The sequence below is a fragment of the Panthera tigris genome, chromosome C1 (assembly GCF_018350195.1).
Source record: "Panthera tigris isolate Pti1 chromosome C1, P.tigris_Pti1_mat1.1, whole genome shotgun sequence".
Lineage (NCBI taxonomy): Eukaryota > Metazoa > Chordata > Mammalia > Carnivora > Felidae > Panthera > Panthera tigris.
Window position 1 is genome coordinate 19,123,105 of NC_056667.1, and position 12,468 is coordinate 19,135,572.

The window sequence follows — 12,468 nt, forward strand, 5'->3', positions numbered from 1 at the left end:
ATGGAATTGGATGTTTATACTTAGGTCAAAGCTTGGAAGAGGCCCAGAGAGGGCCAGCAACTTGCCTGAAGTCATACAGCCAGTAGAGGCAGAGGGGTGAGCCCAGCCCCTCTTACTCACACGCCCCTCCCACCCCCAGTTACGTGTTCATCTGCTCTCGTTCAGCAGATACATGGTGAGTGCCCGTAGGGGACCAGACACTGGGCTGGACACCAGGGACACAGCCATAAGTGAAACAGTCCTAAGTTCTGTCCTCAGGGAACGAACGGTCAAGGAGGGGGAAAGACAGACTGGGAAGTAAACTGACAGGTAAGTAACATGACTGCAAGTTGTATAAAATGCTACAAAGGAGTCATGTGGGGCCGGGGTACTAATGGCCAGGACCGATCTGCAGGCATGACTTTCAAGGCCTAGAAGATAAGGAGCAGCCGGACGGGCATCCCACGATCCCACTCTCCCCAGTGACGTCACCTGCCTCCCCCGCGGGGAGGCCTAGAACCTTGAGGCATTATGCAGAGCAAGGCGTCCAGGCAGGGGTGAAGGGAGAGCTCTCCCTCCGCTTGGCAGCTTGTCCACACAGCTGACCTCACAGGATAATTCTAAGCCCTGCCGCACGCTCAGTCACTTCATTCTGGCTACTTGAGTAGCCCCAGGACGCCTGGCTGGCTCCGTCAGAAGAGCATGTGGTCTTGATCTCAGGGTCGTGAGTTCAAGCCCCATGTTGGGTGCGGAGATTAATAAACTTGAGTAGCCCCTGGGGTGTTGGAGCCCTGGGCCAAGTCACCCGCCTTTAAGTCCCCACTATGAGAGCCTGGGCAGGTCACCTCACCTCTCCGGTCCCTCTTCCGTCAAACAGGGAGGAACCTCTATCTCCCAAGGTCGCTGTGACAATGAGTGGGATCCACAGGTGCCCTGGCAAAGTGGGCAGGGCTTTTCTTTGTCCTGGGGACGCAGATGCCTCCTGCATCTTCGTAAGCAGTAGTCAGAGCTCTGGGTGAGCAGTCCCCATGGCAGGGACCCTGGAGTTTTGTGACTAAGTCCCTCCCTGAACCCAGGAAATCACTCTGAAAGTGTGACTCTGGCGACCCGCCTGTGTCCACTTTTTTTAAAAACCAAAACAGGGGCTCCTGGGTGGCCCATTCGGTTAAGTGTCTGACTCTTGATTTCGGCTCAGGTCACGATCTCACGGTTCGTGGGACTGAGCCCTGCGTCGAGCTCTCTGCTGACAGCGCAGAGCCTGTTTGAGGTTCTCTCTCTCCCTCTCTCTCTCTCTCTGCCTCCCCTCTGCTCGCATGCTTGCTCTCTTTCTCTCAAAAATAAACATTTCATAAACTTGAAAAAATAAAGAAGGCAAAACAGAAAAACCCACTCCACAAGCATTGTGGAAAGGTTAGGAGTATCTTTATGCTGAGCAGAAAGAAAAGCCACATACAAACCATCCTACCCTTCGGAAGGAAGACCATTATATTTTCTTCTAGATCTTTTTTCTGTGAACGTACAGAATATATTTTGCAAACATAGTATCACACTGTGTCTACTGTTTTACTATAATCTGCTTTTGCTCTTAACTATATACTGTGAAGTTCTTTCCATGTCAACAAATACACACTTACTACCGCACCTAGTTGTAGAATGTTCCATTGTGTACTCTATCGTGCTTTCTGGATCCAAGCCTCTGTGGCTGGGCATTTGGGTTTGTGACAGTTCGGGCCCTCAGTTACAAATAATAGAAACCAACTCTGTCTCACTTAAGCAAACAAAACAAAACGAACAAACAAAAAAAAAAGAAAAAGAAAAAAACACGTATTGAAATGCCTTAGGGTGACTCATGGGCTTTCAAGAGAGGCAACAGTCAGACCACAAGAAGGACTAGGAAGAGGAAGTGGCCAGGGACGGGATCTAGGCTGCAAGAACCAAGGGGGTAGTCTCCCCAGCACCTCCGTCAGGCCGGGTGACTCCAAATGGGTCCGGATCCTACCGGCTCCCCTCAAGGAAGTAGGCTTCCAATTGGCCTAACCTGGGTCATGTGCTCCCCAGCCAGGTGCATCTTGAGTGACAGGCAAGGACCCCATGCGATAGGGGATGGGCTGGTCCCTGGAGAAAAAAATGAGGTTTGCTACCAAGATAACGAAGCCACCTGCTCGTGGGGCAGAAACCGCAGGACTGTTCACAGGTTTTGCTTTGATTTTTTTCAGTATTAGAAAGAGAGTTAGGAAAGCCTACTTGGCTATTCTTCTTCTTTCCTCTCCTCCGGCCCCTTAGAGCCAACTCCTGGAATGTCTCTCCCTGGCAAAGTCACTTGGCGGTTCCCCAAGGCCCCATTCCCTCCCCACCCCCCGTTGGGCCCATGTTGCTGTCCCTGTCTCCCTGCCACCTGCATTCTTGTCTTCTGCATTATGGCTGGGAGCAAGCTGTAAAAATGAGCATTTTAAAATTCATCCTCCAGGAGGGCCCTTGCAGGTGGAGAAATATCACCCGTTTGGCAACTTAACGCCATTCCGGGGATAAAAATAAGTAAGACCCAAGGTAGGCTGCGAGGAGAGAGACACTAAGGGATGAGTCATCTTCATCGAAGGAGGAGCCACAGAAGCCCAGTTCTGGAACCACTCCCGGGGGCAGACCCTCCTTTCCTGGCAAGGGTCAGCGTGCTGCCGGCCTCTTTTGCAGCCTCGTCTGATGGAACCACCTTTTGCACCTGTTTTCTTCACAGATGGGCTTGATGCTGGTTCCTGCCCGGAAAGCTTCATTAGCACCTGGCTCCAGGCACTAAGGTCTGCAGAGCACCGCACTGCTGAGAAGCGGGACATTTCCTCCTCCAGATGCTTCCTTTTAGATGACTGCATCTGTTTAGACGCTTTGTGCATCCCGTTGTGTCTTTGGCGATTTCCAAAGTTCAAAAACCAAATGCACTGGAAAGAAAAGCAAACACAGAAAATCCAATTTAAAGGCGGCAAAGCAAAAAGAGAAAATCCGATTTAAAGGCGGTATCCTTGAGAGCCACAATGTGAATCTCAGCTCTGTCCCCTCTGCTTTGGGGAGGGGACCAAAGGGGAGATGGGGAAGAGCCAGCTCCTCCCTGCTACCCCACTGGGGCTCGGTCCTTGGAAATATGCTCATTGATTATGTAGCACAGAGACGCTCAGCCCTCTGTGACTAAAGCTTAATCACATGGTAATGTGGCGGGGGGGTGGGGGGGGTTTGCTGATGCTGGTTTTTTGTATCTAAAAATATCTGGTTGGTTCCCTATACTTGGAACAATATTTTGATCCTGCTCCTCCTGTCTCTTAAGACAGAGCTTTTTAAACTTGAATGTGCACCTGAATCACCTGGGGATCTTGTTAAAATGCAGATTCATATTCAGCGGCTCAGGCGCGGAGCCCAAGATACTGCGTTTCTAACAAGGCCCCAGGAGATGCAGTCCTGAGACCACACCGAGTAGCAAGTTCTCCCCTAATGGCCGCTCTTTTGGTTTCTGCCCTTTATCTGCATCCATGGAGTTGTCACCTCTCCAGAGTAGAGGGGCTCAGGTGTTGGGATGGCTTCGAGAGGTACCTTGGCTACAGAGGAAGCTATCACCTGCATCAGTGGCTCCCCGCCCCCTCCAGGACGGTCTGGACAACACCAGAGCCGGCTTGCTTGTGGCTTAGGACAATGCCGTCCAGTAGAACTTGCTACGATGTTGGAAATCTTCCAGATCTGTGCTGTCCAACAGGGTGGCCACAGGTGGGTATTGAGCACTTAAAATGGGCCAAGTGCAACCGAGGAGCTGAGATTTTCAATTGTATTTCATTTTATTTTATTTTTTAATGTTTATTTCTTTTTGAGAGAGAGAGAGACAGAGTGTGAGCAGGGGAGGGGCAGAGAGAGAGGGAGACAGAAGATCCAAAACAGGCCCTGTGCCGACAGCAGACAGCCCGACGCGGGGCTCGAACTCACGAACCGTGAGATCAAGACCTGAGCTGAGGTCACTTCACTGACTGAGCCACCCAGGTGCCTCCAATTTTTATTTCATTTTAACTAAAGTTAAGTAGCCATTTGTAGTACTGAGCGCCATTTTGAACAGTGCAGTCCTAGAACTTAGAAAGCCAGTCCTCTGTTCACTGACTCCCTGCCCCCCTGGACCCTATGCCACCTGCATCATTACAAAAATAGTCTTAGCACAAAAGACATTGTTTGGGGAGTTGAGGGTTCCCTTGGACATACTTGGTTATTTTTATATTCATTCCGGCCTCTGTTTTCTACAAGAGCCTCTGTTTCTTGTTTTGTTCTGTTTTGTTCTCACCCACTGGTATATTTGCAGATCCGTGTACATTAGATCAAGTTGAAGATAAGCAAGGCAGAACGGGAGAGGGCGAGCAGAGACGGAAACAGAGGACCTGGGTTCAGCTGTACCCTGCCCTTTCCCTGGGCTGTATGACCTTGGGTAAGCCCCTTAACTCTCTGAGCCTCCGCCTGCCTCTATGGAAAGGGAGGGTGATTTCGAGGGTTAATCGAGCTCCCCAGTGTAGTAACTCAATACATAGAATGATGATCGTTGCTGCTATTATGTGAAGGCTCTCTGTAAACTAGAAAACGCTGCTGTCAAAAATTCTCCTTTTTAAACAAAATGCTCTGAAACTTGGAGGGAACTGCATCAACCAGGCCCAGGAGACAAACCAAAATCTCAAAGCAATAAATCTGAACATTTTCCACTTTCGCATTGAGCAAGCATTTTGCCGTTAGCCCTGAAGTACGAAATGAGGAAACTGAGAGAAAGATCCAAGGGCTTCCAGGAGCCTGCCTGATGGTGGGGGTGCTCAGGCAGGGGCAGAGGGCTGAGGGAAGATGCTGGGAGCTTGCCCAGAATCTGGCAGAGGCCCTCGGCTTCGGAGGCGAGGGTGGGATCCTGTTCGCCTTTCCTCTTCAGGACACCCCTGACCAATCCTTCCTGCCACATGGGGAGGGGGGCACGGCAGGCAGAGACCCACAGAGCGGGAGCCTGAGGTGCGGGGAGGCCTGCTTGGGTGCCACAGCTGTCCCTGGCCTCTGGGCACCCCTACAGACACCCACAGTGCTCTCCCTGCCACGCCCACGCCCTGCGTCTCCCTTCCTCTCTCAAATGACCCCAAATCTAGGGTGGCCCTCGCCCTGCTCTTGCAATTTGCTCATGACAGTTTAGCTTCCAAACCTGTTGTTCCAGCACATTCATTCCCAATGCCCCCTTTGCTCTCAAAAGTGTCCCAATTTGAACAACCAATGATGTGCCTTCCCTGGTATAAGTGAAAAGAATGGTGACTGAGATCTGTCTCCCGGAAGCCTTTGGTGCTTCAGGGAATGGTAAAACCCAACCCGGAAAAGCATGCAAGTAGCCCAGAGATCCTTTCCTTTGGAAACCGATCTGGAACTGCGCATGATCTCACAGCCTCCATACGTTTCCATCCCTGTGCCTCTCGCCCGGATTGTCCTCCACCCCCCCAGGTATGCCTACTAAACTCTTCCTTCCTCAAGGCTGCCCTTGAGGCCACCTCCTCCAGGAAGCCTTCCTGGACCCCTTCCTGCCCTTCCCTTGAAACAGGCTTAAAACCTCCTTGTCCTGGGCCCCCACCATACTTGGGGCAGACCAGGTTTGCATGAGCCTCTCCCCGATAGATCCCAGGGAACTTCTCCTCATCTTTGAAACCCCAACACGCTGTAGGCAGCAACAAATGTTTGTGTTGATGGTTTAGGGATTAATCACCCACCTGCCTCCCACAAGTTCCAGCTGACTGAGAATGGGGTGGGGGGTGATGATGAGTTTCATTACAAGGCCTCTGGGAGCTGTCTGGGCTGTGGGCTGACTGTAGATTCCAGAAAGTGTGTGGGAAGGGAGAACGGGGGCTCTTCCCACCATGGGACAGGAAAGTCCCAGAAAGGTGGAGTATGAGCTCATAGGCCCAGTGGCCCTCTGGGCAGTGCGGTGACCCCTTCCCCTAGGTAAAGCGATGAGACTGCCGGGGTTCACCCAGTTCACCCCTCATCCCATGGAGACAGAGGGGAGTCAGGCCATTCTCCAAGTGGGGACATCCCCAGTCTAGGGGCTGAGTAGACAAAAGGCTTCTCACACACATGCGTAGGCACGTGCACATACCTCAACTTCCCTCTCCTGAGGCTTTGGATTTATTGGCCAGCCTGTAGTCTCCCTGTGGGGAGACCCCTGGACCCTCCTGCCCTGACCCGCAGGAGTCCCTCGCCCCAGTCACCAGTCCCTCGGGAGTTCTCCTGCCACCTAGGGTGGGAGGCTCTGCTCAGGCCCACAGAATGATCCAGCACTGGCCAATCAGGAGATCAGTGGTTCCCAGAGTATGGAAGCCAGGTCTGAGGCACGAGCAGCACCTGGCAGCTTGTTAGGAATGCAGGTTCTCAGGCCCCACCCCCAGACCTTCATAGGTTATGGGGTTCATGGCTGCCGCCCAGGCCACCGTTCCAGAACCCTCCAGGCTTCGTAATTCCACAAGTGACCATTAACCTTCTCTGCCGGGCGATGGGCAAGGTGCTGTAACTGCAGCTGTAACACGACAGACAAGGTTTCTGCCCCCGTGGGGCTCCCAGGCCAGTGGCGGGGTAGGGCCGGGACGGATGTGTAAACACGTCACTGAGGCGGCTGCAGACGGAGATAAATGCTTGGGAGGCCACAGGCAGGGCACATATGAGAGTGACAGAGGGACACTGGAGATGGGGAGGTCAGGGATGCCCCCGGGGAACGGACCTGCGTGACAGACCATTCCAGGCAGCGGAACAGAGCACGCAAGAGCTCAGAGGTAGGAGGTAGTGACACATCTGAGGAGGGGGAAGGCCACAGGTGAACGAGGGGCACCGTCCCGTGAGTCAGAGGAAGTCGGAGGGACAGGGCTCCATCCTGTAGGGCCTCCAGGGCCGGGGCAGAGGCTGATTTGAATCCGAGCAGCAAGAAGCCGGGAAGAGGTTAAAGCAGGGCCATGAGATGACCTACTTTGTATTTTGAAAGTTTCCTCTGACTTCTGAGGGGAGAGGCCTCGGGAGGCCTCGGGATTCATCTTGCCCTTACGTCTGTCTCAGTGGAAACTATTCTCGGGTTCCTGAGCAGAAGCTTCTGAAGCCGGTGCCCCCAGGAGCACGGAGAGAAGCAGGGGCCTCCCGCCAAGGGGCAGCCTCTGCTGGGCCCCGGGCCCCGGGGCCCCCGCCCCTCTGGAGCGCACAGGAGGCTTCAAGGCACTGGGGCTCCTCCTCTGACCTTTGTTCCTGCAGCCTCCACTCCCCTCCGTCCCCCACTCCTGTCCAGCTGTGCTTCTGGATATTTAAGCCGCTTCCTAAGATGGCCCTTGTCCTTTGCTAGCACGTGTGGAACCAAGGCCGTTTTCCGGCTCCGGGGGCCTTCTCTTTTCTCTTCGGAATCTGCTGGATCTGTGACAGGTAGGATGCCTGGGAGTTCTGGGTCCCGAACATCATTTCCTGTCCACCTTCACCCCTACCCCATGGGTAATTCACACCAGGAGACGGCCTCCCACGCAGCGTCCTGCACAGGCCTGGATCTACCCGTGTCTCCTGGTTGCACGCCCCACCCTTTGCCATTGTCACCTTCCCAGCCCTCGCCATAGGGCGCTGACTCCACACATTCCCCCGGCATGAGGTTCCCCACCTACAGTCACCATGGGACCTCTACGCTTTGCCTGCCCAAGGCTCACCCGATCCCCAAGGAGGCCACCCTGACTGCTGGCACCCACTGTGGCTTTAGGGGCCCTCCCGGTGGGGCCCGAGGTTCCTGCTCCTTGGGGAAACCATCTGACCTGCGCTCTGAGGTCCTGCCTCTGCCTCTCTGTCCCCTTTCCTTTTCTTTTTTTAAAGAACTCTTTGAGCCATAGTGTAGACAGTCACATGTATAAACGTCATTAATCTTAAGCGTAAAGCTCCGGGAACGTTCACCTGTGTACACGGTCATGTAGCCTTCCTGCCATCAAGATAGAGAACATTCCAGCCCTCAGAGAGCCCCACTCCCACCCTTCCACCCCCCGCTGCTATCAATATTTGCCATCCTTAGAGCAAACTCGGCTGGTCTCTTCCACCACTGGCCGATTTCAGGCACACATAGCCTTTGAATTCCCTCTGTCTTTTTTTTTTTTTTTTAATGTTCGTTTTTGAGAGAGAGAGAGAGAGAGAAAGTGTGGGGGAGGGACAGAGTGAGAGAGAGAATCTGAAGCAGGCTCTGCGCTGTCAGCACAGAGCCAGATGCAGGGCTCGAACCCACGAACCGGGAGATCATGACCTGAGCCAAAGTCGGACGCTTAACCAACCGAGCCACCCTGTGCCCCTGAGGAAGGGTGTTTTTATAAAATGGAACAATTCTTCTGGATTTGGCATTCACTGCTCAGCTCTCCAAAACTCCCGCCCAGGAAAACTCGGCTAGCACCGGCCCCAGCCCAGGGATACTCAACCCTGACGGTGCGTCAGAACCACCGGGCTGACAAGCCACTCTAGTGGCAGCCAGGCTAGACGACTCGGTCCCCAGGCCCATGGTGCTGAGAATAAAGCTGTCCGTGTGTACAGAGCCCTGGGGGCCTTTCTTGACCCCAGGAAATCAATCTCCCTGCTTGGACCGGACGAGAGCCTGGCCCAAGCCTAGCCAAAGGCTGTTGTGAGCCTCCCCCCGCCACCAATTAATCTATTTTCTGGCTAATTCCCGTCCTGTGCCTATGGATCCTGCCAAAGCCACGCAGCACTCCAAGGCACGGCCGCATCTGTGGCCACACACCCAGCCGTTCAGGCCGTGCAAACCAAAGGCCTCTCTCTTCTCTCTCCTCAACAATCTCATCGAGTTCTGTGATTTTAGTGTCATCTGTAGGCTGGCGACTTGCGAGGCTTTGGTCCTATAAACTGCACGCACTGCCTCTCTGACACCTCCCCGTGGCACTCCACGTGGCGGCTCAGGGTCACGTCCACACGGCAGCTGGGGCCTCTCAGGCTTTCTCACCTCGGGAATGACACCACCATCCACCTGACACGGGCTGCGTGGCCCGCCCGGCCCAGGACCCCAACGTCTTTGGGCTGGGAGACAGAACCCACCTCCTCACTCCCTCAGTCTATTTTCTACCCAGAATCCAGAAAGGTCTTAAAAAAACAAAACCCAAAAAACTCCAGCTTTATTGGGATATGATTTATATGCCATAAAATTTGCACACTTAAAGTGTACAATTTGTGTTTTTGTAAATAGGGTTGCACAACCATCACTGTAATCTAATGGCAGAAGCTTTATACTCCAGGGCGCCCGGGGGCTCAGTCGGTTGAGTATCTGACTTTGGCTCAGGTCATGATCTCGGAGTTCGTGAGTTCGAGTCCTGCATCGGGCTCTGTGCTGACAGCTCAGGGTCTGGAGCCTGCTTCGGATTCTGTGTCTCCCTCTCTCTCCGCCCCTCCCCGGCTCGTGCTCTGTCTTTCTCTCTCTCTCAGAAACAAACATTAAAAAAATAAAATAAAATAAAATAAAAAAGAACATTTATGCTCCAGGGTGCTCAGGGGGCTCAGTCAGCTAAATGTCCAACTCTTGATTTCAGCTCAGGTCGTGATCTCATGGTTCATGGGATCGAGCCCCACATCGGGCTCTGTGCAGAGCCTGCTTGGGATTCTCTCTCTCCCTCTCGCTGCCCCTCTCCCGTTTGCTTGCACTCTCTCTCTCAAATACATAAGCATTAAAAAAAAAACCCCAAGAAACCCCGCAAAGAACATTTCTACTCCAAAAAGAAGCCTTGTGCCCATTAGCAGACACTCACTACCCTCACTCCATTCCCAGGCACGTGCCAACCTCCCTTCTGTGTCTGTGGATTGGCCTTTCCGGACATCGCACGTAAATGGAATCCTACCGTGTGTGCAATCTTTGTGTCTGGCTTCTTTCTGTTAGCATAATGTTCTCGAGGTTTATCCGTGTTGTAGCACATATCAGTACTCCGTTCCGCTTTATTGCCCCAAAATATCCATTGATGTGGGTCTGCCACGTCTTGGGCATCCATTCATCAGTGGAAACTTGAGTTGTTTCTCCTTTCTGGCTGTTAGAAAGGTCTTCTTTTTTTTTTTTAATTTTTTTAAACGTTTATTTATTTTTGAGAGAGACAGAGAGAGAGTGAGTGGAGGAGGGGCAGAGAGAGAGAGAGGGAGACACCGAATAGGAAGCAGGTTCCAGGCTCTGAACTGTCAGCACAGAGCCCGACGTGGGGCTCGAACTCACGAACGGCAAGATCATGACCTAAAGTCGGGTGCTTAATCGACGGGGCCACCCAGACGCCCCTAGAAAGTCTTTCTAAAGACAAATCAGGTAACTGTACAGGAATTAAAATAAAAAGCTTAATAAGACAAAGAAAAAAAAAAGGGACTCACATGTCCCACACCCCTCCCCCGCTTAAAACCCTGCGATGGTTTCCCATCATATCTAAATGCAGCTTGTTACTTCGGCCTGCAAGGTTCTCGGACACTCGGCCCCGCCTCTGTCCCCAGCCCTTCCTGCCCTTACTCCACTGGGCCTGTTCTGCCTTCTCCAGGTTTCCTGAACACGCCGAGTTTGTTTCCCACGCAGGGGCCTCCGCGCTTGCACCCCCGCCCGGGATGCCCTTCCTTCGTGCTCCGGGAGCCGGCCTCTTTCCACTCGGGCTGCCGTGTAAATGCCACCTCCCGGGGAAGCTGCCTGACCCCTGCACGTGCCACCCTGTCTTACCCCTTCCTGGTTACCATTGTCCAAAATTATCTTCTCTGTGTGTTTATCGCCTCTCTCCTCCTGCTAGAATATTTAGCTCCAAGAGAGGAAGTACCTCATCTGTCTTCACTTCCGTGATCCAGGAGGCTAGAACAGTTCCTGACACATAGTAGGCCCTTAGTTTGTTGAGAGGCCCACGGGGTCCAGGCAGGCAAAGCTACTGCTACGCTGGCACCAGAAGCCTCCGTTTCCTCAAGTGACAACCCCAGTTTGATCTCCTGGAGGGAGAGAGGCTCCTCCCCGGAGAGTTTGCCCCAGTGAAACGCAAGCCGAAGAGAAGTGTGTGTGTGTGTGTGTGTGTGTGTGTGTGTGTGTGTGTGTGTATGCGGGAGCGGGGAGCAGGGCAGGGTGTTAGGCAGTGACTCTGCTCCTGCCTGCAGGCAAGGCCAAGCCCTGCCTCCCCTGCCAGTGGGGGGGATGGATGGACGGGTGGGAGGGGGGGGGTTGGGGGAGGCACCCTCCCTCAGTAGCCTGAAGGTGCCTCCATGGCCGAATGTGCTGCTCCTCCCATCACTGGTGTCTCTTGAGGATAAAGTCCAAGCTCGGAGCCCCAGCCTGTCCTTCCTGCCTCCTCTCCCTTCACACTCCCTCGTGTCCCCCTGATCAAACCCACTGGACTGTGTCCTCATAATGCCGTAGACAGGCCGTTGATTTTCATGCCACCAGGCCTTTCTTTTGTCCTGCTGTTTCTGCCCCTGGAATGATCTTCCCCTGGTGCTCTGACTGGAGACCTCCTGAACTCGGGCCTGGCCGGACTTCCACTCTGTGAAGCCTCTCCTGGCCCCTCTTGATAGTCACGGTTACCATTGTCCTCTGCGTACATCCCTCTCGCAGATCATTCACCTCTGAGGAAGGGGGGGTGGGGTGGTCATTGTATCCAGTGACTTGTCTAGAAGAGCAGGGACTCGGCTTTTCTTCTCTGATGGATCCCCAATGCCCAGAACCAAGCATTGAAGACCCTCAATAAATATTTGTTGAATAGGTGTGATTTCCCTGCTAGCCTGGGAACGACTTATTTTGATGCACTTTCCTCTGCTGCTACAACCAAACACCACCCTGGCCCACTCATGGCCCAGAAACAAGGTGCCAAAAAAGCCCCTGCAGCACCGCCCCTGACCAGAACCACCCTGCCGGCCCAGACTCTCCAGGCCTTGCCTTGCCCGGGTCCTTGGTTTAGAGACAAGCCTCCTGGGAAGGGTGCCACCAGCAGGATGCCCAGTCCTGCTCCGTTGCCAAGGCCCAGAGCCTTCTTCCCAGAGCTGGGGCCCAAGATCGGTCCTTTTCCCAGAGGCTCACTGACCTAAGTCAAGTCTCCCACACCCGCCCCTCACCCCAGCGCCCTCCCAACCCCAGCAGCTCATCTCCCCAGCCCTGGGCCGCAGAGACCAGTGGGATGTCTGTGTCTTTAACAAAAAGCAAGTGTAATAAATAAAAGTCATCTGGCAAAGAAAACTTCTCTCATTTATTTTCCAGGGGCCTTGGCTCATCAATCTTCCCTTCCTAACCTGCTTTGTGCTCTGTTAGTTTTGCTTCCTCATAGAGCAGAATTTGGTTTTCTAATAGCATCTGTCGTATGCAGGGTGTCCCCAAACATTAGCGGTAATGAGTTGGAAGAGGCACATTTGAAAGCCTTCAGAAGCCAACGGCAGATGTCAGGCTCTCGGTGGGTTCCCCCGGGCTCTGGGGCCAGAGTACTGGGCGAAAGCTAGGTCCACGGCCTACAAGTCTCGGTCCCT